The following is a 27,977-nucleotide window of genomic DNA, read 5'->3' on the forward strand; positions in this document are numbered from 1 at the left end:
ACCAAGGATGGGGGTCCTGTCTAAGTCAGGACAATCAGTAGTGAGCCCCTCTTTACAAGAAGATGTCATTTTTGCCTTGCCTAAAATGAGGGGGCAAATTGCTGTGCCCCCTCCTCAAACCTTCGCTGAACCCAACTTGGTTGGATGACAATGGGCTGATCTCCAGTATTCGATTCTTGGGCAAGGACCTCCCTTGTTGCAATACCTTCACTGGCTACCAGTTTGTTTCCAGGCACCATTCATACTGCTGGTTATAACCCTTTAAAGTGCTATGTGGCTTGAAATCTTTCTGGCTTGTTGCATTGGGAGCTTTTTTTAATTGTTGCATTTTTAATTGTGTTTTACTGTATTTATTTTATGATTATTTTAGCTAAGTTTTGTTTTAAAGTTTGGTTTCTATTATTCTTAACACCCTTGAGAGCCATATCCTTGGTGGAAGGGTTGGGTATAAATCGAATAAATGAATTTCTCAATGAGACCTAGTAAGATTGCTTCTCCTCTTGTTCTCTTTCCTGTCCTGTATTTCTAAGAGGCATAGTTACTCCGCCAGGAACAAGGTGGCAACCTTAAAATGAATTGTGTAATAGAGTTTCAGGATAATGTCTACTTCATTAGGTCTATCTAGACAGTTAGCTTAATGCTCTCCTTTTTCATACAGCATTACCCTCATTCTAAGATTTCTTTTCCAAACTGCATATATCAATTTTTCTGTCTTCCACAAAAATAACTTTGATGTGTAAAGATAGCTTCTTAACTCAGGGAACGGAAAAATACAAAACCTTCTAGCTGTTTGTATCTGCCAAGAAACAGGGAGAAGAGCAGTCAATGAAAAGGTTTTTTATCATTGATATTTGTTAATCCATTTTAGGTTGATCCAAAGAGTTGCTTTTCCTGCAAAAAAGAAATCTAAGAGATGCCTACCAACTGCAGTATCAAAGTAACACCACAAGTGCTGGTTTGTATTAGGGAGTTTTAAACAAGAACTCTGTTGTGAGCCTTTACATATTTTTTACATGTTGTAGGAATGATCCAGATAAAGTTAAGCTTTTTTCAGGCCCTTTTGATAACAAAAGGCATGTTGCATATAACATTACATGCATTTAGTGGCTATTTTACATTCAGGTGCAGTAGCTCTTGCCAGCTTAGGATATTTATTATTAGATTTCAATATTTATAGTTCTCCATGGTATCAGTGTTTGTAACTTGAAAGTTTCATAGATGGCACAGAATAGTGGACTTCCCTTGAGAGGAAATTTGACATATGAGATTGTATTTATTGAAAAGTATTGTATTATCATATTTACCAAGAAAGCATATTTTTATTGTAAGCTGTCCCAAAATGTTCTGTAGGGGATGGGATACAAAAGCTTTTAATAAATAAAAACATTTAAAAGTAATACTGTTTGAACTGGAAGATCACATTTTATATAAGAGTTCAGACCATTTATCAGAGTACTTACCAAGTAAGGAAGGACTGGAATCATGGAACAGAGATGCACATCCTGGGAAGAAATAAGTTCAGCGTATAAGGCTAAGTTGCACCTAATGAAATTAAATCTAGCATACAAAAGGCCATGTCAACATGCATTTAGGATGTCCACAGGATTTTTCCTGCTATTTTAACTTAAGTGCTACCAAATAAGAGTGAGGATGCTTGTCTTCTATATGTGCAGCCTCAGGGAAGGATTCCTCCCTCCAGGTTTGGGACAGCAGTGCTATTTCAGCTTTCAGTTAGAGCCGTAAAAGAGATATTTAAAAATGGTCTTGGGAACAGCAGGAAGAGCAGATTCAGCAAGATCCAAAATCTTCTTCTGGATACAGTGGTCTGACTCATTATATAACAGCTTCCTATGTCCCTAAATTTTGCAGCAGTTGCAGCAATATCATTAACTCAGATGAGTCACTTTTTTTTTTTAAACAAACTGGCTTGCACCTTTACTTTGTGTAATTAGCAATACACAGACCCTCTGGATGCTTTATAGTGATACTCACTCAAGCAAGAACAAGACACTATGAGTTGTGTGATATCATCACCAAAAGCATTCTCTTCCTTTTCATTTCCCTGTAATTTGTACTCTGTCCAAAATGTGTTTCATGATACTGCTGCACTCTGAGTTTTCACCCTGCTTCAAAACTGACCACTTGCATGGAGGATTTTGAAGCATAAGGTGGGAAGAAAGAAAAGACTATTTCTTGCAGGAGTTACCACATGAGTTTTGGAGTCAAATATATAGTATTTTAAATTTGCATCTAGCAGCTAAGTCTTCCCTTCCCCTTTTTAACTCTAAAGTTTGGATCTGGTTAGTAGCATGGGGCGTAGGAAGTCCTTTAAATAGAAATTGCCCCATTGTGCTTCCTCTAGAATAAAAGAGGGGAGAGTCTAGCTGATAGATAGTTTTAAATTAATGTCTGTTTTGACCCTCACTCTAGCTCCAGTCACTTGCAGAACTCATTTATATATATATAATCAGGCAATATTATTTTCCTTGCTTGACAAGGTTAAGTAAATTCCATCCCATCTTAAACAATATGAAGCAATTTGGACAAGGAAAGGGCTAACATTTGTTTAAGATTGTATTCAAGATTAAAACCCTGCATGCATTATAGAGCAGTGAGCAGACAATTTTTATAACTACTTTCAATTAAGTGATTTGATAAACGAAGGACTTATTTGGTTCATTTCTCAGTCATCCAGAAGCGGATAGAAAAGCAATTAACTATAACACATTCTAAACAACCCTCCCCATTCCTGCTTTTCTTAATGCACACACAGAGGGAGACGCAGATAACAAAATGCCAACTAATAAGTAAGGGGAAGTAAGGGGAGGATGACTTGACATTTTTCAAACCATTGGACATCAGGTAATAAATAAAAATCCACACATATTCAATCTATGCATTCTGGTACCACACAGATGGATTTACTTACCTCTTCTCGCTTAGGTCTGCTCTATTGGCTTGACACAAACGAAGTCTGCTAAAATCATTCAAGACAGTGATTGTCAAACCCTGTAAAAGAAAGCATACATCTATTGTGTTTTTTTTTAACAAATTATACGCCAGCACTGTTCAAAAAAGAAAAAGAAGAAGCAACATACTGCCAATTGTTATACAACAATTGTTACCTGGACTGAACCCCACTCAATGGCTTTTATAGTCATGTATGGGTTTGCATTGTAAATTACTTTTTAGCAACTGTGTAAATGTCAGCAGTTCATGGGCATTTAACGGAAGCAAGGCAGCCTAACAAACGGCTGAACATACTTTTATAAACAGTGAAGCATTGCACAGTTCTATTGTCATTTTTGTTACTTTGTTGTGTGGCATATGGTACAAGGTCTATATACCTCACTTTGTTTTTCTGTCTTGTAGTTAGTTAAAAAAAAAAAAAAAACCAAAGCAAAGCAAAACAAAAGCAAACCCAAGAGACAATCCCTTTTCCTCAAACAACTGTAGCTGTAAATGTGGTATGAGACCTGCTGGGTGTTACAACTTCAGAAAATAGCTCTTTTTTCACACACTCCAAATTTTGTCCTCTTGAAGTGACCTATTTATATCTGATGTTCCAACTTAATAGCCTTGTAATCTTTTCCCCCAATGCCAAACACTATTCAGTGGCAAAGGGGGCACTGGCTGAAGTGAAGCAATTTAGCAGGGAAACAATATTAACCTTTGACTGTACTCCCCTGCTAGCTTCTAAGGCTTTTTCTTTATAACTTATTTTTACTGCAAATTTTCAACAAAAGAAAAAAAAAGCAGTGCATATATAGACTTAAATACATCAGTTTTAATGCATTCATCTGAAGGTTGCATGTGTGAAAATACAAATTTCTAAGAACTATACCTAAACTTCAGTGAAGAAAGCAATATCCAAATAAGTATCATTTGAAGAAGGCATCTGTATTCCACTCATTCAAATCCTGAAAGCAGTGTAAGATCTTCAGTCCACTGTGTTACAGAAGATCAGAATTTATCCTTCCAAAGTTACAATATCAGTCTTTTAGCTGTCAGAAGACTTCCTTTAATCTAGGTTCCAGATTTGAAATTTCAAGTGTCTACAGGCCAGTAAGTTTCACTGAGTACAATCTACTCCAAGGTGGATAGGCTAATACCAGAAATATATAAATTTATTCACATAAATGTTGGAAATGGGGACAATCCATCTTTTCAAAACACTAAGAATACTCAAATAGTTAAAATACATTTATGCCATAAAATGTACCAGTCTTTTGTTCTGTGGATGTTTCTGTTGGGGTGGGCAACTTGGGCACTCCAGATGCTTTGGTCTATCATTCTTATTGCCCCTAGCTGACATAGCCAATGCTGAGGGAATCTGGCAGTCATAGGCCTAAACATCGGGAGGGCCAGATGTTTATACTTCTGCTGCAGACACTGCTTGGGCTTGCATGACAGAACACACCCCTCTGTACCAAGAGCCTCCTTGCCCCAACAGTGAGCTTACTTCCCAGTTGTTCCCAAGATTAAGGTGCTCAAAAACATGGAAAAGAACAAGCCACCCCCCCCTTTAAAAGTAATGATTTTTTTGACATCTACCTGTCAAAACTCCAGTTTAGTACTGCAGGGATACTCCAGTATCTGACTCTCTGGCAATTGCCTGACTTCTTTCCCATGCTTGGCCTTCCAGTCCAGGATAAAGTCTACAAATGTTCATCAGTGCTTTTAGGCCCCTTCTTTGCACTGATTTATTCTCCTACCAAGTATGCAAAGCGTGCAGGTCTTGCTGGCCGAAGCAGAACTCACTTGCACAGTGGCCGTGCAGGTGGCAGGCAGTGTGTGCACTAGGCAGCCTAACCAATTATATCTGCACACCTGTAATAAAATATGCAACAGCTGGACTCTTCCTGCCGAATGCCCTTCCTGATGCTCAGCACAAGTCCAATTTAGGGCAGAGAGAAGGTGGATGGAAGTCAGAGAGAGAATCTAATGGATCTCTATCCCCAAACTGGATTCTTTACACATTCCAGTTCCCTTTAAAGGGGATTTCTTGATAGGGCTTATCATGGTTTTTGACCTCCTATGGTAAAAGGACAAAAAAAAAAAAAAAAACCTATGGCAAGCTGATGGCTGGGAATGGGAGTGAAGCTGGTCCTGTCACAGGATCTGTGGGAGGACCAAGGATGAGGAGGAAAGGGGTGAACAAATCATGGTGCACCCCGTAGTCTGTTGGGCACACTATAACCTGCTATGGCTTATTGCTACATGTGAATGCACCCATTGACTTCCATTAGAGTCCAAGAAGTGGAAATACCAGGGAGGTCCTGAATAAAACTGGCTTTGGTTTAATTAGGTTGGATATCCATTTGTAAACTAGATCAGAAGAGCTACCATGGCAATAAAACTAATAATGCCCAAATGATTATTTCAGAGGTTTTCATACTGACTGGGTAAATGTCATGTCACCTCCAGGCATAATGAAGAATGAAAATGTCTAATCACTCTGTCCAGATAGGTTCAGATCTCTGCTGGCATTATTCTGCCATATGCTCATTTGTATTTAATACTGACATGACCTGCTGATATGACCCAAGTTTGACATGCCTTGGCAACTTGATTTGTTTCCCAGTGGAACTGTTTTTTATAGCTGATTCTTTACCAGTTACATAAAATTTTCATAAAGTTGTAACTGAGAAAACATCTCTGTTTATATGCTCGTTCCCTCATGCTGTGTCCTGCTTCTGTTCTGTGTGTACTCCCAGTTGGTTCTCCTGAAACTTTGCATCCAATGACAGAATCTTGCAGAACCATCCACTGTTGGCAGCCAGAAAGCTGAACTGAGAACTATTCACCCAACAATACTTTTCAGGACAAACGTTTCTGAAACTTCTCCATGGAAAAGAAGTTTATTCACAAGCAAAAAGATTCTGGTTCCAGAAATAAACATCACTCAGGCTACAACCTTATGCATATTCTGATAGCAAAAGTTCCCACACTTCTGCCATGCTTTCTGAGAAATGTTGAGAGCTGTAGGACGTTTTTCTGTCTAAATGTGGATAGGATTGCAACCTTAGCTACACAATACTGGTTGTCTCCACAACCTGCATTTCTTACTCATAGCAGACTTACCAAGACTTGCTGTAGGATATCCACAGTTTCAATGCAGTTTCCTCCATCACATATCTGCTCCCAAAGTGTCCCTAGGGGTTTATTGTAACCCCCCTCTTCATCGAACATGCAGCTAGGGCATGGCTCATCACAGCTAAGAAGCATGATCAGAGTGTCCTGTTTGCGTAAGAACAAGAACCTCAACGAATGTGCACGCTATGCAAGGCTGACCACAAAGCAGCCTTTGTTGCTACGCTCTAGCATAACGTCACGCCCTGTACCCTCACTTGCTTGCTTTAGCATAAAAAAATGTGTGCGAATGTAGCTCAGTGGATTTTCCCTATTGTTCGCTGTTATTCAAGCACCTGCATAGCCGTCCGTGTAAAAGAGTATAAAAATCCTGCCTTCAATCTGCTCAGAACCACACTCTCACGAGTGCATGGTCCCTGCCAGCAGGTAAATAAATCCCTCTCGATAATTCCAACCAGTCTCTGGTCTCGTCTGTAAAATCGTGTCATACAACAATATTCCCTTATGCTTCCTTTGTGTTTGTTGTTAGCTCAATTAGTTATTTACAGGTGCAAAGGAGCAAAAGGAGGTTGCTGCCTCCTACTCCCAGCTTCTTTGGACCTTACAAGCCATGCCTTGCAGATATTTTGTTTCTCATGTGATTGAAGGAATTTCTTCAAGTTGGAGACCTTCATATCTGTGATGTATAATGTTGTATGGTGGATGTGTGGATTACAACATGCATAATATTGTGTAGGGGATATCTTATGATATACATATCTTGCTGGAGGAGCCAAAGTCCCTTCCACAGGAGGTTGACTTATGGCCATCTATGTGTGATCCCAATTGCAGGTAATCCATGAGTGTGTACTGTTATACAAATGAAACTACTAACTGTGTTTGCAGTGAGCTAGAAGAATTAGGGCTACAGAGTGCATGGTAAGGTGGGATTCAACTCTTTTTTTCCCTGTGAAAATCCACCTCCACTCCCCAAAGCTGCCAGTAGCTCTGGGAGAGAAGCTCCCAGTGCATCACTGAAAGCTTCTCCTCTTGTGCTTGTAGCAGCTTGGGGTGGGGTTAGAGGAGCTTTCATCATGATTGGTGAAAGTAAAGGGTTAATCCCACCTTCCTGTGCACCATAACCCCAGTCCTGCTTATCTTAGCAGGCACTTCGCCCCACTTCATTGGCTGCATATATAAATTGCTTACGTACAGCTAATGTCACATCCAGTTTGGCTCTTCAGTTCCTCATAATTAGGATTCTGATGGCAAGTAAAAGTTCTGCTGATTCAGAGAGCTTGCAGGTCAAATTGAATGAACTGAACTGAATGACTGATTGGTGCCTTGGATGCTGCTTTTGTTTAGCTCACTTCATCTTATGGCTTTTTGTACTATTTGTAGTTGTAATGCGTTGCTTAAGGCTCACTTTTTATTAACATTTTACTATTCTGCTTTAATCGATTGCCTTACAGTGCCTCACATTTACTTGCTGTGTCAGTCTCTATGGGATGGAAATGCATATAAAGTAAACATGGTAAAATAAAAGATGGAGAGATGGGGAGAAAGGTAGTGGCACGGTTAAAGCTTCCCCGCGTTGAAATCTGAACTAGGGGCTCCCTGCCCATAGCTCAAGTTGCTGGACAATATCTCACACTAGTAATTCACTATCACTAAACACAATACACGAGCAAAGGAAGCACTGGCACAACAGGTGTCTCAAACTAATTCAAATTAGTATTTTTGGAAGGGGACAGATCAGCAGATGGCCCTTCTGTGAGTTCCATTAACTTGTTCCATTCTAGGGACACTAATCTGAGCTAGTTTCTGGAGTCGTGCGATCCAGTGCTAGCTCCCCCTGAGCTAGTTTGAGCTAGTGGTGTGGCGAACGTGGACACTGCCCAAAGGACCATTAGCCATGCCACGCTACTGTGGGTGTACCCATGTGTTCAAATGAAGTTTTGGAGTGTCCTTTAAGGGCCTCAGAGTTTGATTTAAGAACAGTGGTTTTCCCTGTGGTACAGTTGCCGTTCATGAAACACACATTCAAAACACATTCACTGGATACACAGAGCTAATTGTGTGGCTCAGTCTTATGCAGCCATCCTGTATACGAAGAGATGCACATTGACTGCCAAGCCTTGAGTCAATCTTTTTGGCTGAAGATAACATTAAGGTGTTGTTCTTAATGAAATTACTCCCAAATTTCTTTTCACTGAGTAAACGATAAAGGGGGGTTTAAATTACCTCTATGGCCAATGAAACAGTTATGTAGGCTTCTCAATACATATAGCAGGAAATCAGTATTAGATGAAATTCTTATGCAATGTATTTCTCTTAAAGAGTATACTTGGCAATAAAATAAAAATGCTATTTACGGATTCCTTTATCCTCTTCTGCTTTATTGACATTATAATTGCCATAGATGTTTTAGCTAAGTAGCCTGAGAGTTACATGATGGCTTGACTCAAGTAGCTTAGAGGCTTGATGGGGATTAGGGTTTTCTGTCATTTGAAGAATTATTTGACCTGCATTATGAACAGACAATAACTTTAAATCTTCCAGCTTGCTCTCAAGTGATGTCAGAGTTGCTGCTGGGCATCAATTACCATATTTCTCTCCTTGTAGTCATAGTTACAGAAAACAGCAATGTCTGGGGCTTGGACAGTTTTGTTCAATCAGCTCTGTATTGTATCCTTGCTCTTCTTGGCTTGTAAAAATTGGCAGGGAGGAAAGAACTATTTGGGCCAGGGAGGTGATCCATGTCTCTTTGCAAGAGGGAGTAATCTTGAGCCACCTGAAAGAGACAGTGGTAGACCAGTGGCAAATGTACCTTTCCTGGGCCAGGCCCTTGTGTGAATGGTTGCTAGCCAGGTGCAGATGCTTTTGGAAGGGTCTGATTCATTGCAGCTGGGCTTCAGGCTGCATCTTGGCAGGGAAACCCCTTTGGTTGCTGTATATGGTAACCTATGTCAGGAGAGAGATACGGAGTGTGGCCTTGTTGGTTTTCCTTAATCTCTTGGTGTTTTTCAATACAATTGACCATGGCAATCTTGTCAGATAATTATTTGACTTGGGAGTTGGAGATACTGCATCGTTCCTTCTTGGATGTTTGGTTCCAGAAGGGAGTGCTTGGTGAATATTGTTTGGCCCCATGCATTCCCCAGTATGAGGTTCTACAAAGGTCATTTTTGTTCCCCATGCTATTTTACATCTCCATGACACCACATAATGCTGACAACACACAACTTTTCTTCCATTTTGATCCAGTCCAGCAATGGATATGCTAGATCAGTGCTGGAGATGCCAGGGATTAATCCTGGAATTCGGTCTGAGGATAAGACAGAGGGTACAGATTACAGTTATTACTGGATTATTCTATTCTCATTGTAAACAAACAAGAAGTAGAAATGAAAATGCCTTTTTTAAAAATTTCACCAGGCCACCACTCCCATCTCCTGTTCTACATTTCCTTTGAGATACTGTGGTTGACAAATGCATCTTTAATTTGAAATAAAAAGACCAGTACATTGGAGCAGAAATTGCAATTCTTCAATTGCAGTAATCTGCCAATTCTGGTAGATGGAAGTCTATCCATGTCTTGCCTTAGTTGGGGACCTGAAACATAATTTCCTCTGATGGATCGGCTCTCCCAGTAGTGCCCTCTTACAATGAAGATTAAGTTTGCTGTTTTGAATAATGGTAGGATGCTCTATTAAGGATCTTTTAAAGTCCTATTCAGAAATTGTACTGTCTTTGCTTTATCCTTTTTCTCTTTACTCACTCAGTATTTGTTTCTATAATGCACAATAATAAATACATAAATACATATCTACAATAATAAATAAATAAAAGGACCATGCCAAGAGACCTTTATTCTGCACTTCTCAACTACTACATTCACTATGTCAGTTCTTGAAATGCTGAAGTTCCTTTTGGATGAACAGAATCAGAGTGATTTTCTCTGTGAATTAAACCCCTTGAAAACCACACATGTGTACATACAAGGATACTTAAAATAGCATTTAGCAATAACAGAAACATCTGCCATACAGCACTGAGTTGCCCACATTTTGTTTTTATTATGATTTTCAGCAAAACAAAATTGAGTGAAACCATAACAAGGGGAAAATGCAATTTTCTTAAATAAGTGGAAATGAAACACAGGCACTAGACAGTGGCCATCCTATCTAGGATAAGCTAAATATCCAGAATGCCATGGTGGTCAGAGTGTTGGACAGGGGACCTGGGATATCTGGATTCTAGCCCCCACTCAGCTTTGAAGCTTGCTGGATGATTTTGGGTCAGTCACACACTCTCAGTCTAGCCTACCTCACAGGGTTCTTGTGAGGATCAAATGGAGTGGAGGACTATGAAAGCTTCCTTAGGTTCCTCACAAAGGAAAAAAGGCAGGTTATAAATGCAATGTACCTTTAATGTAACTAATAATAGTGGCATCCTAAGATCAGTAGATAACATATAGACAGCAGTAGGATTGCTTTAATACTGAGCTACTGTATGTGGGTGGAACATCACTTCAGCCTTGTAGTAGGGAAATAGAGTTCTGATCCCCTTCCCCTACTTCGCAGCTATCAGGGAAAGAACCAAATCTGTTATATCCCCAAAGTGCAGGAACAACCACTGAGAAGAGCTTCTGGGGATGTTCCAGAGGACAGAAAGGAGAGAATGCTGGTGCAGCCAAGATATGAGGTATCCTGGCAGCACCTCAGCCTCCTTCTATCCTGCTCTGAGCCACCCCAGTTAGATGGTTGAAAATGGACTCCTAAGTGTTTTTCAGGGAAGAGATGACCTTGCCTCCACACTCCTTCTAACCCACATAGGATGCCCATAACACTCCAGGTTTGGCGGGTTGATGAATTGCCCCTCTACAAGAGGTGCATAGGAAATGTGTGCTTATGAGTGTGCTTGTGTGTGAAAATACTGATATCAATGCAAACAATAATGCATCATCTTAAAGAAAGATCTTAGAACCTATGCCTAAAATCTGTGCCATCGTAGGAGACTGACACATCACTTCAGAACTGTATTTTTTTTAGTGAAATCAGACTCTCATATCCACATTTAGTCAGACTTAAGGGGTTTTCCTCTTGCATTGTCTATGCATTTTAGTATCAATCATGCACCAATGTTGCCCTTTGTGCATTACACCAGTCACAGCAGTGAAGATTAATGTGAAGCCCATCAGTAAACTGAGCATTCTACCATGTTAAGCGATGATCAGGATTGACAGATCAAAAAACCTTCCTCTGTCAAACACAACTGTGAAATGAAACATTGGGGAACCTTTTAAAATCCAGTTTCTGAAGAGAGTTTTCACCTGAAACCATGATGACTTTCTATCATTGGAATAGTATTGGAATAGATAGGAGACCATCCCAATTTAATGGTCCCAATTCATGTTGTCTTTAAAATAAGAGGATGATGATGACAACACTGGCGAGAACAAAGACTTATAGTGATGGTCAATAGTACTAGTCCAGCCATGTCCCAAATCAACTCATCCTTCTCCTTTCCCAGCCACAGCTCATATAGAATACTGAGTGGGGAAGGCTGCTGTTTGTTTCATATTATTAGTTGCCAAAAAGGAAAAAGAGAAGATAAAGTTGTTGGGTAGATTGCGGAGGGGCTGCGTCTGATGGGAGAGGTGGGGTGATGGGGAGAGGCTTATGGAGATTCTTATGCGGAACCATCATATGAGTAGGAGTCTTCCTTATTCCTGCATTGCCCAGAAGATTTAATCTTCACACCACCACCACCCTTTGCCCAGCCCACCAAACAGAAGTTAGAACAACAATCCATTAGTTATGGGAAGATAAAGAGGAAGGACCACTTCAGTTGCTTCTGGGAAATGCAGGCAGAAATTCAGCTGGGAACAATGGTAGTCCTGTTTCTCTATGAGATGTTTGGGATGAGCCAGGAAACAGCAGCCTTCATCTACAGAAGCTGGGAGAAACCCTTGAGTTCTACCGAAGAGAGTAAGTTATAATCGTCAGAGCCATGCACAATGTTATGTGGGGCTTACTTACATATAACTAGTTTTGCATCAGTATATGGGAGCCTCCAGTTTTGGAATAGTGAAACAGAAACAAGGATTGGTGGTCTTCAGGACTTTCATTTCACTTAGGGCAAAAGAGAAATTGGTATGATATCTAAGGTGTATATAGATTATTTCCATGCATTTGTTATTTCATGATAGGGTATGTGTATGCAGGATAGACACATATGAACTTTGCAGTGGCCCTATGGGCACACAAGAACCTTCTAGCTTGGAGCCAGTAATACCCAAGACAGCCAACAGCAGTTCATTTAAGAACATAGGGCAAGCCATGCTGGATCAGACCAAAGAACCATCCAGTCTAGCACTCCATACACATGATGGTAAACCAGCTGCCCACAGGATCCCTCAAGCAGATGGGAGCAAGACACCCATTTCTTACTTCTGACAGCTTAGCCAGAAAAAAGCCCCGTAATGTTGTCTGGACATGCTGGGAATTGTAGGACTTCTTCTGTTTAAGCATACATAAGATTCTACCCCTAGAAGGTATTTAGAGGCAATTGTATGACTTGCATCTATTTACATGGCAGCTGGTATACAGTAATATCTTTTCACTGGATTGAAAAACATAAAGAGCAATAAAAATAACTGAAGCCAGAAATTAATGCACTGGGTTCGAGAACCTGTGAATTACAAACACAAAAGGATAGAGGATATAATAGGATTTGTTCCAGTCATATGTTTCTTTGTAGGTCTTTTTCTTGTTCTAATTGAACAAAATGAGTCACTCTCACATTTACTTTAATGTTTCAATCATTCCAGTTAAGAAATTTCTTGTCATGGTCCATCTGACAAGCTGGCCATATTCCCTGCAGCTTTAATGAGCACATTTGTAACTAAAAGCTTTTACCCCTGTAACCTCACATACATTTACTTTCACTTCAGCAGAACACTGCTTGAGTTTCCAGTTCAGGAATGTATTACCAATCACCACTAATGAAAATGCAACGTTTTCTTTTCTGTATAAACATCAGCCTGGAGTTGTAACAGAATTTTCAGCCCCTGCCAACCTGGCTTCCCTTTTACTGTAGCTACCAAAGAGCAGTGTTGATCATCCCTGATTCTCACACTGCTCTTAGCAGTCTATCTAGATTGGGAGTTTTCTTTCTTTTGTAAAGAGCAATGGGAAGCAAAGTTGTCCCCACCTTTCCCACATGTCCCAAACAAACAGTGATTGCACTTCTCAGAGGACTGAGATGCTAGAAGAGAAATCATCCCCCAGTTTTTCCAACTGATGACATCCAGTTTTTTGAAACATCAATGCACATCATCCTAGCCAGCATGGTCAGAGGTCAGGGATGCTGGAAGTAGTCCAGAACATTGTAAGCACATCAGATTGGGAATGGCTGGCCAAATTTTACATGCATTTCTTTGTCCCTTTTGGAGGACATACCTCTTGTGACTGGGGAAGGACTTTTTATGAAGGGAACCTCTCTCATCTGTTCCAAGCGCCATAGGTTGATACTAACACTGCAGAGTCGGAAAACAGGAAAGCATGGGCTGTATTGCATTTGTAGAGTGGTGACCAGTGATTAGCTTCATTAGTCCTCTGATTGCTTGCATGGCACCAGGACCTAATCCCATTAGCGGGATAATATCAGAAGTAACAAGAAAAATGGCACCTGGTAAAGCAAACAAGAGGAATGCAGTCACTCAAAAATACCAGACTTAAAAGAAACAAAATAAAAACTGATAATTTTCTCCATGTATGTTGTCTCTTCTGGCACAGCAGTTCACTTTTAGCATGGAATTTTTCGTCATGGGAAAAGACATGCACACTGAGAGTCTATTCTCAGTTAACATGCTGGTCAAATGAAAAGAACAGCACACTGCTGACTGAAATACTTCCACTTATTTTATTGGAAACCAAACTTTGATATGTATTTTTATTGTGCCATATGTTCTCTCTCCAAAATGCTGCTTGCAATTAGCAAGAATAATTAAGCCAACTAATACACATGGAAAATTAAAGCTCACTTGGGGCAAGAAGGAGGAGGACCTTGTGGAACCGCAGAAAGCACAATCCTGATTCCTTGTCCTTAGCTCATTTGGCAACAGAAGCTCCCTTGCCCTGTGGATGGTTTGGCTGGCAATGGGCAGTCTTGTCGTCACAGGTCAGTCTGTGGCCAGCTGAGCAGCTTCTGGCAGGGTTGGAGTGATGAATTCCAGCATGACCATGAACACTTCTACCTGGGTGGGTCTGGTCAGGGAATCACAGAAGGACCAACCACTGATTGGCTTGTAGCACACACAAATTCCTGGCTTTTCATTATAATAAAATCAGATGCACGATTGATTGCAATTTTTACCTTAGCAGGAGAAGCAATTCTTAGACAGGATTAGCTGTTGTTATTTTTTCCCCACAGTTGATTTTCCAGTTTCTCATGACCCATTTACCAAGAGCAGTTAGAGCACTGCAGGCAGTCTGGGACATTTTTCTACAGATAGCTTTTTCTTGTTCCTACAAAGTCTAATTAAATAGATCTGTATTTGTTTCTAAATTTTTGGTAACAATGATAAAAATAGATAGGCACACTTATTTTCCTGGCCACATAGAATATTGACTGCCTTCTCTTATTTGCAAAGGACTTGACCACCTTTCCTCCTTTTCTTAAACATTTAAAACTTTATTTAAAGTCCTTTAAGTAAGAATTTTGCCTTAAATTAATATCGATGTACCTAGCTGACCATCACAATACCTTAGGCATTCAATTACATTCAATTATCTGGGGATTCTGCTGTGATCATGTTACATCTCTATTCATCAGACTCCAGGGGGTAGTACTTAATTAGGTCAGATTCTGTGACCCATTCATCTTCTGTATTCATGTCAGCTAGAATTTATTTGACATAGTTCTACATTCCTACGTAGGCAAAGGTTAATAACCCTTCTATGGGTATCCAGACAGTAGAGGCTCACATGTGGTAGAAATAAAGGCAGTCTCCTCACTACAGGAGGGCACAGAGAATGGAATTTGCATGGAAGTCATTCAAGAGAGCTCCTTGCTGAGAAGGGTGGCCACTTACAAAAGGCCACAAATGAAGAAATTCAGAGCCAAAAGGATGACTAGAAGAAGAAAACAATTTGCATTAGATTCACATCTGCTACTGTTTATGCTTCAATGCACGTTTATATGCAAATCAGCATTATAATTTAAATAGTAACTCCATTTACTATTGGTAAACCTCCATTGCACTATACTGGGGATGACTTTGACCAGGTCACCTGTCTGCCTCAGTCCAGGTGATGACTGTTCCTATGATTACTTTTCTTTAAACTGGAATTGGATGGTCCACTGGCAGCCTTGCACAGAGAGGACACTATCCACCTTGACCTTAGAGGGCTCCTTCTTCCACACAACCAGCTTAGCTAGCTTCAGTAGTATAGTATATGGAACAGAAATACCAGCAGCCATTTTAGCACTGAATAGACCTGTCCGCCACAGAAATGCCTGCTTTATTTAACTGTCCCTGGGAATGGCAATCCTAATCATCCTGTATACAGGTGTTCTCTGTGTTGATCCACTTATAAACCTTTATAGAAAACCCCCACTGAGATAGGAGATACAATATGAATCTGGGTAAATGAAACAGAACTACAGTCTAGCGGAACAATCCTTCCTCCTGGTAAAGGTTGACCAAGAGAGGTTGAGGTGAATAAGCCCCATTACCAAGGGAAAAGAGTTCTGTTAGTAGGGCAGCACTTCCACCATGATCCCCAAGATGTTCATGGAAAGCTTGTTAGTCATAGGATTACCAATGGGAGTGTTTCCACCAGAAACAGACCCTGAAACAGAGCATTCATGGGCTGGTTGGGGCTGCCCTGTATCTGCTGAATCTGAAGTCCACTTGCTCCTCCAACAGGCCCTAGTACAGACCTGCTGCCTAGACCTAAGTCCAGAGCTTATGCAAATATTTTACTTCCCATTGACACAAATGGAAGAATGATATTTTTAGGTGAGTGGAGATTAAATTGGACCACTGGAAGAAGAGAAAGGGAAATACCACCTTGCCCTTCCACAACCCCTGCAAGGCTTAGGAAATGGCAGATCATCCATCACTTCACCCACTACTACTTAAGATCCTTGGCTGGGAAGTACAAGATGCTGCTTCAGGATTTAGACTCCATTACCTAATCACTTCCCAATTTGTGATGTTGTTCTATGAATGTTTTGTGTTGAAGGGTAGCTTATAATAAATCGAAAACAAAAACAAATAACCTAGAAATATTTAAGCAGATACTTTAAAACAACCCAGGCCTTTTCTCCTAAATGAACCTGCTCCAAGACTTCCTATGGTTCAGAGATGTGGGGAAACAGATGAAGCAGCATTCATAATTCTGACATAAATGAAAATGAAAAATAGACAAGATCTGTATTGACTATTTTCATACGTGTTTGGCCCTTCACTAAATCTATGTACCACCTACCTATGGGGTGCATATGAAGAGAGACTTTATTTAACACTGCACTGTAAATATCTCTGGGGCATTGTTTATATGTTTGCCTATGTGTTGACCACACACCATTGGTTGGCTTAGGTCATTTTATTCTAGAAGCCAAGGGTAGCATACATAGGGTTATCCTATTTATCTCAAAACAATCCGATGGGATAGATTATGCAGCTTGCTGACCCCCATCTACTAAAAGGCCTTGTTGTTTTACTTTGTTCTCTTGCCACAATGTCAACACTGTGCTTTAGAAAACTGCAGCAAGCACAGTATCTTACACCCAGAAAGACGTCTAAATCAGTGAGCACTGACTCAGTAACTATGCAGACTGTATTGCAAGTGCTTTGTCCTTTGCTTATTTATGTATTGTTTTCCTATATTGCCAATAGCCAAAGCTACATAGGCCGTTCTCAACAATTAAAGACATAAATCCATGTGGTTTAAATCAGTCTTCTGATTTTCACAGAAAGATGTAAGCTTTTCATTTGAATTCCCAATCTAAAATGAAAACATTAACACATCTGCTGAATTTCCTAGTGCATTCTGCTGTGTAAAACTTGAGTGGCAAAGGAAATAGGGAGTTCGATGGGCAGTGAGTGAACAGTGGGTGGAAGGAATTTTCAGTTCACTGGACTGGATCCAGAATTGTTCTTCTGTGAATGGAAGAGCTACTTCCATTCATCATGGAAGGAGGATGCTTCATCCCGTGATTCAGCAGAGCTTGCTTTTAACAAAGTCGGAGAGGAAGGCATTTTTCCTGTTTCTCATTCCCCTATAGATCCCCAGTGTAACTTCCCATGCTGGATATCCCCCTCCCCCTACAACCTTCTGAGGCACATTGTGTTGTAAGCCATGCTTCTTCCCTTCTGGCAGTATCAGTCTCACCAGTGTTTCTTTGTGAAAAGTCTTTATTATTCCATTCAAGAAACACAGAGTGAAATGTTGAACCCTTTCTGTCCTTTATTACCCAAAACTTTCTTTATGAGACCTTCTGTATCTCCCTCTGGGAGTAGGAACACTGTGCAACCAGGCACACCTTCATTCCTTCTCCTAACTGGGCTACCTGCAATGGTGACATCTAACTACTGGGCCTACCTCATCAGGGAATGGGAGTTTCCCCTCCAAAACAGCACACATTTCCAAGTCTCCTCCCTCAGAATGTGGCAGGTCTTTCCCATTCCCACTTCTGGGTCATCTGGGTCCTTCTTCTACCCTTGGGCTAATCTCTCCCATAGCTACACCTTGCAGAGTCTCAAGACCTTGAACTGCAGCTGGGGCTGGGACTGTTTCAATAACAATCTCATTATCAGAATACAAGTAGTCAGTTCCACCAGGATAGGTAGACTCCCACGGACACATCTCATCATCGGAATCTGAACTGTCGGTCCCGCCAAAGCAGGCAGAACCTTGTGCATGTGCCTGTGATATGACAGGAGGGAAGGGGAAATTTTAAAAAATAGTGTCTCCTTTTTCCTTTTTCTGTATTGCTTTATTAATTCTCCTCATGGGATCTCTGCATCCAATTCACCGTCTTTAAGTTAGCTAAATCCCAGAGACTGCCACACAGTAACTGAGTTCAGTCAACACAATAACACAAGGGTTGAGTATGACTTGTTGGTGAATGATGGGTAGTTGCGGAAATGTGGGTTATTCTGTTGTCCAAACAGGGCTGTGATATCAAACCATGGGTTCTCTTCATGGGTTGTTCATGGTTAACAAGCTATGGCATGATAGGGCTGCTGGCTCATGAGGAGTGGCACAAAGAACTTTGTTGTGGAGCATGCAGAAGGGCAGAGGAGACTCAACTGGGGGCCACATTTCCCTTTGCAGCACTGCCCAGAGGATGACACAGCAAGCGATACTGTTGTTTCGGTTCGTGGTTTCTTAAAACCAAACATACCACACTGAAAGACAGTTATAGGGTTTGAACTACAAAGGTACAAAATCACTGGTGTGTGAAACTGACCCATGGAGCCTTTCCCTGCTTACTGATGAGTAAATAAGTTGTTTGTGCTTATTGCATAATAGACATGGAGAAATATTGTTTTTCTTAAGTAGATGTAACATAATTAACAACCTCATTTTGGTCCTGTCAAATCTGCCTTTGGTCTGGTCACAGATCAAATGCAGTCCACATAAGGCCTTTCCAAGATTGAAATTTGGCCTTAAGCTGAGAGGATTTCCCTTTCCCTGCCTCATACATTCCTACCTCTTGGAAGTCACTTACTGAATATTTAATATCTTCAGAATTCTATTGCAGTCAATCTGAAAGGAAGCATAGTGCTTTTAAAAAAGTTTTTAATCCTCTCTATATATATAACTCCACAGTGATTGAGTGAAATATATGAAGGCATATTTGATAAGTGTGGAAACCTTAAGGTGGATTTATTGACTGCTGGTGATTATTTGATAGAATGTTTATTTTATTCTCTTTGTCCTTTCCAAGTATTTTATTCCTGACTGTCACTCACTGTAAGAGGCATTTGCCCTTTATTGCTTAGTCCAGATAGGGTAGTCATTTATAGACTGTTAAAAAGAAGACACCAATTTGCATAACATTTGCTAATGTGCATATATACAGATAAATAGATCCACATTCTGAAATAAGCACTGCAATTTAAACAGAAATACAATCCTAATTATTGCTGGGAAGATTGACCAGGTGACATGCGTGGTTGCTCAGCTGAGGAGCAATTTACGGTGAAATCCTACCAGTGTTTAGATGCGAAAAACTCCTACAGATTTCTAAGGAATGCGGTGAGTTGTCTGTCTGCATATACATAGGATGGCATTCCTAAAGAACCTGTTCTCTGTACATTAGGACACCCGGCCCAAGTACAGTTCTGGGAAGTAGCCATACCTATTTTCTGTTGGTTCAAGAATGTGACTATTTTATAAGCAGCCAATAGGAAATGGTCAACCGGTCAACTAATTTGTAATAATCAAATTGCCAACCAGCATTCCAGTGTGAGAAGCAGTATGAAGAGAGAAAGTGAGTACAAAGAGATTGGGAGGTTGTAGCTTAGCCACACTTCTAGTGCCACGTACGCCTTTCAGCTGCAGTGGGGAGTCTTTCTCCTCACAATCATTCAGGGCTCATGCAGGGAGCCTTGACAGCCCATGAGCAGCCAACAGAAACCAGTACAGACAATGTGACAATGTGGACAACATATTATAGTCAAATGTACTGCAGCAAATCTACTGCTTCTTATGGTAATTGGGTAGAAAAGGAGGCAGGGATATTCACTGAAACGGGACAGAGGGAAGAGGTAATATGGGCATAGCACGGCTCTTTGCATGAGGATTGGAGAATGAAGGTCAATCTACACGGGACAGATTTCTCTTTTGCTAATGATATTTCTGTTAGTCTTTAAGGTCCCACAAGACTCTTTATCAAGCCTGTTGATTCACTTTCTATGTTAAACTAATTCAATTTGGTATTCTACCTACTTTTCATCACCTGTTTTGCAGAGTTGTGCTCCATGGTACACCTATGTAAAATAGATTCTTTGCTCAGAGCAGAGATATTGCAGAGATTCCTGAAATGTATTAAAAATTTCTTAACAGTGTTCATAACATTTACCTTTTAAAAAATGACATAAACAATTGTACTTGAGGAAGGAAAATTTGATTAGATTCATGCAACTTCTGGGTTCAGTTGCAAACAAGCAAATTATATGTACCTTGCACTTGGTTCTTTTAAAAATGACTAAGGATGAATTCCTGTATCAATTTACCTGGGAGTAAATGAAAGTCGCTACCTCTGAATGGGCATTCATAGGATTGTATTAAAGCTTTAATTTTTTTTGATTCACATTTATCTAGATAAAATAAAGAATATAATTACAGCCAACTATTAAAGGAAATAGAAAAACCAGTCTGGTGCATTAAATCAAACTGAGGTTGATTCCTCACTGATCAAGCTCTTCTGTGCTAAAGCAGGATGTTATTAAATAGCTGGTTAAAACTTCACTGCAGATCAGGATTTATATTAAACTGCTGACACAATACTAGTAAGTTGTTCAAGGCTGTTTAGTGCTCACAAGTGGTTTAACCATGGCAGTGCAGCTGCTAAGCACAAAGCATTGTTCACATGTTAGAACCAGTGATCTGATCTTCAACAATAGTGCTACTCACATGTTTTGCATTAAGCTCAGATGGACTGTGATATCTGTAAAATCTGGTTAAATGTGGGTACAAGTCTTCTGTCTTCTTGTGTGCTATTCCATAATAAATGAGCATATGACAGTACCTTCTGCATCCCAAAGTCAGGAGAGTTCCGAATGCAGTAAATCCAGCATGTACAAGCTTGATGGATCTCCTCCTGGCTTCTGATTGGATGATTAGAAGAAGGATGAGTTGGAGGGTTGCAGACTTCCATCTCTAACACAATCCATGATTTGCACAGTCTTTTTACCCATGAAGTAAATTTGCATCAATAAATGTTCCCAGGTCATGTGGTTCTGGCATGACTTGGTATAAATTTGTATAAAATAGTTTGTTTAAAATGTTATATGTGAAAATCAGTAGGTTCTGCACAAATAATGCTGGAGATACAGGTTTTTCAAATGCTAATTTGCCCCAATTCATTAGCAGTTAAGACATTTGTGCAAATTGTGGTCAGATCTGCAGACAGGTATCCATGAGCAGCTCAGCTGGTGCCACAGTGAGACAGTTGCCAGCCCAAGTGTTAGGTCTGTGGTTGAGCTTGATGTTAGGGTTAGAGTTTGGAATAGCCTAGATCAGGCAAACAAAGCAAGGAGTCAAAAGGAATACCCTGAGTGTTCTTGTCTGAATATATAAGGATTATACCTGGGTGTTAGGGTTGTGATCCAACTTCTGGTTAAGAACTGGGTTAGATAACCTAGATATCTGTTGTAATGTGAACTGGCTAAAGGCTTCATCCAGGGAGAAAAGTTAGCTGATGTAAAGGGCAAGTTGCTATATTTGCCAGGTGTTTGCTCAGTGAGACCCTGGTACCCAAGGTACCCAAGGAGGACTGAATAGGCTCTAGGTATGCATAAGGGAGAGATACTGTAAATTATACCCAAATACAGGAGAATCTCCACTTCCAAGGACAGGACAGGAGATTGGGGCAAAAAAGGTAAATGGTCCTCACCTGGGATCCATCAGCTTCTCTCATCCCATGAGCCATCCGATCTGGGCTGGAGGAAATAAAAGGTGACAGCCTGAGCAGGCTCAGGATGCCTCTTTGAGAAGAAGTTCCAATATTGCTGCCAAACTCTTTGCTGAAGAACACTGTGCTACCCTGAGTCATTGATATCTACTACTGGTATAAAACTTGTGTGTATAGGTAGGCTAGGCTGAGCTTTGTATTTTGTGCCCAAGATGTCCAACAAGGCCTGGGATCCTATGGGGCTTTGTTTGGCTGTGACGTGTATTGATACTAGTTTTGATTGGGCAGAAAGAGTGAGGGGCCACTCTGCCTTTAGGAATTCTTTAGGGTGAGAGCTGTATCTTACAGCTGGAATGAGGCATCAGGTTGGAAAAACCTGGAAATTTGGGTCTCTCAGTTATGGCCAGGGTATGGTAAATATCTTTGCTTAATGAAATAAAGTGAACTTCTATGAAGCTCTATTGATGATACCTGGGGTTACAGTTAGGAAAACCTGGGTCTGTATTTTGTTCAGGAGCAGATCAAACCAAAGTCATGTGACTTTTGGTTGCATATTTGCACAAATTTCATTTGAAAAATTAATTGGAAATTGCAGTCTGTCTTGTGGACAGAAGTCTCAGGTTGGATCATATTACACCAGATAGAAATGGCATCAGCACAGTCGTTACAAACTGAAATATGGGAAGCCAGATTGTGGAAGTCTGTCAGATTTTCACCAGCTATTTGATTCCTCACATCCCTGGTATTAGCAACCATGAACCTTTATTATCTGACTGTAACCATCTGCCTACTCATTTCTTTTGCAGGACATCCAGCAACTTGACCCAAGAGGCAAGGATATTCCTGAAAATTCAAAAAAATTAATTCATTTTAAAATTGATTCATTTTAAAATTAAATTGAGCCTGCTGTGCAAATAGGAAAGCAAAGCATGTGTGAATTCATTCATACCAGTGATGTCTGAAACGGACTAAAATTGTTCAGCAAAGCTTTCACAATTGCAGACTTTCAGAACACACCATGATTCATAGGAATGTATGAAATTGCCAAATACAGGGTTCAGCTAAGTTCAGCATCACTGGTAGACACACTACAGGTGTTAGCTGAGGTCTTTTGAAACTCTGCTGCCTCTAGATTCTTTAGCTGGAGATGCTGAGGGCCATATGTATTGAACAAACAGAGAGCACCCCTTCTTTTGAAGTGATCATAATCTGTTTTTCCCTTTTTTCTTTTTTGTAGACACCATGTCTATAGAAGTGTCTAGTTGCTGCAGAAGAATATGATAAAGACATATTCAATGGTCAACAATTACAAGTTTACTTGTAAACTTGTCAAACAGGTTTGCAAGATAAATAATCCCTTTTCATTAGCAATATGAACCCCGAGAGACTCTTGAACATGGATTAGCATGAAAGCACAAATAAAATACACCTCTTGCCAATCCCTTGTATCCAAAATTAAAAAACAGAGGACACAAAAATTATGCAAGCCACTTTTCTATGATACATAATAGCATTTCATTCTACCTAGTTAAAAGGAACACTTGTACAGCTATTATAATAATAGAGGAACAAAAATCCAGAAACTGACAATTTTGGTGTCATTCACCAGCTCTGTGACACTGTAAATCACAAAATAGGTTGATAAAAGAAATAGATTATACCCCAATTATTTTCACAGTTCAGGTACAAAATATGAGGTGAGGACCTAATGAGGCATAAAATTATGCAACAGAGTGTATTGGTGTAGAGTGCTATTGCTTTCAGTGCTTCAGATTCAATGCCCGATCTAAAAGCTAGTTAAATATCAAGGCCATAACACTGAACAACATCCATCAGTATAACCAGTCATGCCAGATTAAATAGCTGTCCACACTTTCAAATATGACTGTTCTTGATTTTCTTCAATGCTTAATAGAGTGAACAGATTGGAGCTAATTAGCTTTTGCATTGGAGTGCAGACAAGAATGACTGGACAAAGGTCCCCTGATGGATTGTACATGTGAGGGTTCTGATATGCAGGCGGAACTGCCCCATCCAATCTTTCAGTGGAGACGGGCAGCTCCACATGCACACAGTCATCTGGTCCACTGTAATCCAAAGGGAAGTGTAAGATCTAAGAGTCTTCAGTGGTCACGTCTGCATGTTTCACCAAGCCTTGCTGGCAATAAGTCAAGGTGGGTTGCTTCTTGGCTAAACAGCCTATGGTAAGCCTATGGATGGTTGGGAGAATATTGCAAGTGCTGTGCATTCTTTCCTCACTCCCTGTCATAATGGCAAACCATTTTCAGCTTGCCACAGATTTGCCACTTCTCTTCCCCAGTCATCATTCTGACAGCCATTGTCAGCCGCTTCAAACTGTCCGAGTGGCACATTGGAGGGGCTGTCAGTGGCTGGCAGAAACTGTAAAACAAATAGGACAGAAATATGTATACAAGCAAGTCCTTCCCCTTCCCTTTCCCCTTCCCCTTCCCTTCTTTGGGTCACATTTATGACACTCTGGCTGTCTAAAGCTATGCAAATACAGGCATTTGAAGCCTTGCCTGGGGCAATATCCTGAGGGTTACCTACTTCCAAGGAATACCTGCCCCCAAATGTCCATACTGTTCTCCTTGCTTTGGGTTCCCTTGACAGCTGTCAGATTATGAACTGCCAAGAAAAACCAAAGCTGCAAGTGATCTTTACTTGCAAAAAGGTATGGTGTCATTTACACTGCCTTGGTGGTACAAGTGTCATCTCTCTGTCCCTCCCTCCATCCCCCCCCTCTCTTTTTACCCTGACAGTTGTCAGATGAGGCAGAATTTGCAGATTTGCCCAAGATTCTACATCTTCAGAAAAGTGCAAAAGTGCTTCCTGTCCCTCTTCTTCCAGGGAAAAGGAGTTTTCAGAGACAGCTCTCAAAACTCTGGGTCCCTTTAATAGAGTGTTAAAGCAGAAGAAATGCCCGGAGCGTGGGGGCTTAGGCAGGGACACATACAGGCATATGTCCTAGTCTAAGCATCTCATTGCCCTGCCAAACACCCCTTCTAGAGGGAACCCAGAATTTTAACAGCTAGCTGTAAACCCTGTCAAATGCCTTCTCCTCCACCCAACATTGTGGGAAAGTGAAAGTGTGGTTTAACACTTTCCATCAAGGTCACCAAAAAGAGCTGTACCCGTTGCCTCCTGAACCTTGGAACTAGTCTAGTTAAGCAGAAGAAACTTTAAAGTTCTGGATAATGTAGTCCTAGCATACCTTACAAGAACCTCAGTTAAGATATTTACCCAGGCCAGGTTCTATATTTGGTCACTCTACTTTAGCTGATTGTTAGATTTTCTTTTCCCACTCCACTCTGAAGTCTGGATAAAGCACATTTACATTTTTCTTTCATGCAACTAATTGCTTTTTTTCCTGTAGGTTTGCTGAAGTGATAACAATATTCTCTTCCTAAACCCTTCAAGCATAATTCTGCAGTTTGGTATAATTCAGTCCTTACAAAATTAATAACTTCCACTTTGAATAATGTTCAAATGGTTTCCTAAAAATACATAAAGTTATGGTCAAATGGTACAAGAAAACAGACAATGTAAAAATGCCCTGCAAACTGTATTATTTGCAAGCCCCATGACACCAAACCAGCAGGGGAAAATGAAATATATGTTTTTATTCTTACTTTTCCTTTCAGTGTTTGAAATTGGTTCTATAGTGCTTATTTCTGCTATAATACAATTTTAAAGAAATCACTTGTAGTAATCAGGAGTAATTAGAACTACTAAGTGCTTGGCTATTTGTTTCTGAAAACAATGACTAGCCCTCTTCACAGAGTCCATTTATTTTATTTTTGGAGTGGGGAGGGCAACCTACCACACACACACTCCTATTTTATTTTGTACTAATGGTTTCTTTTCTTTTCAAGGAATATGGTTGCATAGAACAAGATCTTTCTGTTACATATAAAACTGCATTGTGTTTTCATTGTTCCAATGTGGTTCAGAGGAAAACAATACAGTTTATAACACAGGAAGATGTTGAACTTTTGAATCCCTGTATGCTTTGTAATATTTTAGTCTTGATATCTCTATGTGAGTAGCAGTCAAAGTGAAAGAAAAAATGTACACTTCTAGTAATCTGCTGTGATGCCACAAATCTTACAGATTTGTGAAAGCTTAGACCACAAGATACTGTACTAAATAGTCAACAGTCCCAAAAATAAAGGAGGGAAGTTGAAACCTTTCTGGATTGAAACAATCTGGAAAAACAGCAGTGAAGCTTGGTAAGTTTAGACATGGCACTTAATGATCTTGTTGTGGGTTAGGAGCTTTAAATAATTATGTATATTAATTCAGTTGTGAAGCGCAAAACTACATTACTCTCTATTTTTCCAGCCATGATGCCATACTTACTTTTCCATACAACAGTTTCTACATTCCTGTTCTATTTGCCAACCCTGTGTGTGTGTGTGTGTGTGTGTGTGTGTGTGTGTGTGTGTGTGTTCTGCAGTTTTGCATTTGAAGTCCATTTAAATCAATTTGCCATCATAACCACAGGAATAAAACAGGCATCTGCTGCCTTGATGCTGCCACCACCTGCCACTCACTATGTGGCCATTGCAGGACCTTTAGACTTTGACCCCGAGGTTCAGCTGTAACTTTTCTCAAAGGAAGAGTATCCTTCTTCACACCCACTGCCCAGTCAGCTTTCTTTTTATGTCAGATAATTTATCAAATGCATCATAGACAGTATGTCAGACATGCTTACATATAACCCCCTGACTTTTAAAAGTTTGAAACGTAAGGCTATGTTGAGTTGAGTTCTAGGTAGACTGATTTTAGCCTATGTTATTCTATGCATTCAGTAGTCAAACACTTTCAGATCCAGTCACAATTCCAGAAACAGCAAGTTGATTCCAAGGGCAATCATGCATAATCTGAATGCATGGCGTGGGAAGTGAGAGGGTGTTGATGTCTGCACCACAGTTGCCAACATTTTCAGCTGAAGGTGTGTGCAGAGCCTAGATGGATATCAAGGTGAAGACTTGGCCTTTTGCTGGGTTTCACTTGCATGCAACAATTCACATCTTTACATAATGGTTTGGAAGCTGGGAGCATAAAGATACATGAAGGTTCAGACTTGACATGTTTAATTCACCAGCATAAAAAAACTCATTATTTTAAAAAGGCTTATTGCATTCATTACATCAATCATTTTCAAGCATGGAAGTTTTCCAACCAGGGAAAGACTGGAGCTCAGTGGTAGAACACATGCTTGGATACAAAGAAAACCAGTTCAGTTCCTAGAATCTCCAGTTAAGGTGAAGAAAGAAGCACAGACAGTCAGTGCAGGCCAGTCTTCCCTAGTCTGGTGTCCTTTAGATATATTGGATCCCAACTTCCATCAGCCCTAGCCAACATGGCCATTGGTCAGGAATCCTGGGAGTTGCTGTCTAAATGATCTATTGCTCACCAGGTGGGGGAGGATTTAGGTAACTACAGTGAGCTAACTGGACTAATAATCTGATTCAGTATTATACCACTTCCTGTGTTTCTAACCACAAACAATCTGGCTTATGGAAATCAAAATAATGCAAACTACAATAAAATACAATTTAAAAAACCCAACTATATAGTAACAGTTGAAACAAACAACAGTTTAAAACAGCAGCCATTATACAGTAAAATTTTCTTCCTGTGGTTAGATTTAAACTTTGATAAAACTTATTAAAATATTTTCAGAGTCCTGATTGTGAATTCAATCAACACTTCCTCAGAATAAATATTCTCCATGACTATCTTTATTCATTTTAATGAACTTTTATCCTCATTAGTTTCTCTAAATGCACTAGTTTGTAAATTGGTTTAATATATCTTAAGCTGCATGGCAGAATATTACTTGATACATATCCAAATTAGAGTGCTAAAAGATGGTAGCTATCATAATTTTTAAATTGCAATGCCCTGAAACACAGCAATTAAAAATAATTGCAACCTTTCCACTATTTTATAAAAGTTCTTCAGTTTGAAAATAGTGGAGCTTCTTGCCTGTTACAATGGGTTAAATGTTAATACTTACTGTTAGAGATTTTGTCAGATAATGCCATGGAAGACTAGTGTAGAATGAAGTTCAGTTAGCACTGGGCAATGCTTAATACAGCTTCAGCTGATCTCAAAATGGCTGCTGTCCCAGCTTTTAGTCTCTGTCAACATTTCACAGAGTTCCTTTCCACTTAGTTTGCCATTTCTTTTCCTCCTTCAGAAATGGTTGCTCCAAA

The sequence above is a fragment of the Varanus komodoensis genome, unplaced genomic scaffold (assembly GCF_004798865.1).
Source record: "Varanus komodoensis strain SLA01 unplaced genomic scaffold, ASM479886v1 scaffold21, whole genome shotgun sequence".
Classification (NCBI taxonomy): domain Eukaryota; kingdom Metazoa; phylum Chordata; class Lepidosauria; order Squamata; family Varanidae; genus Varanus; species Varanus komodoensis.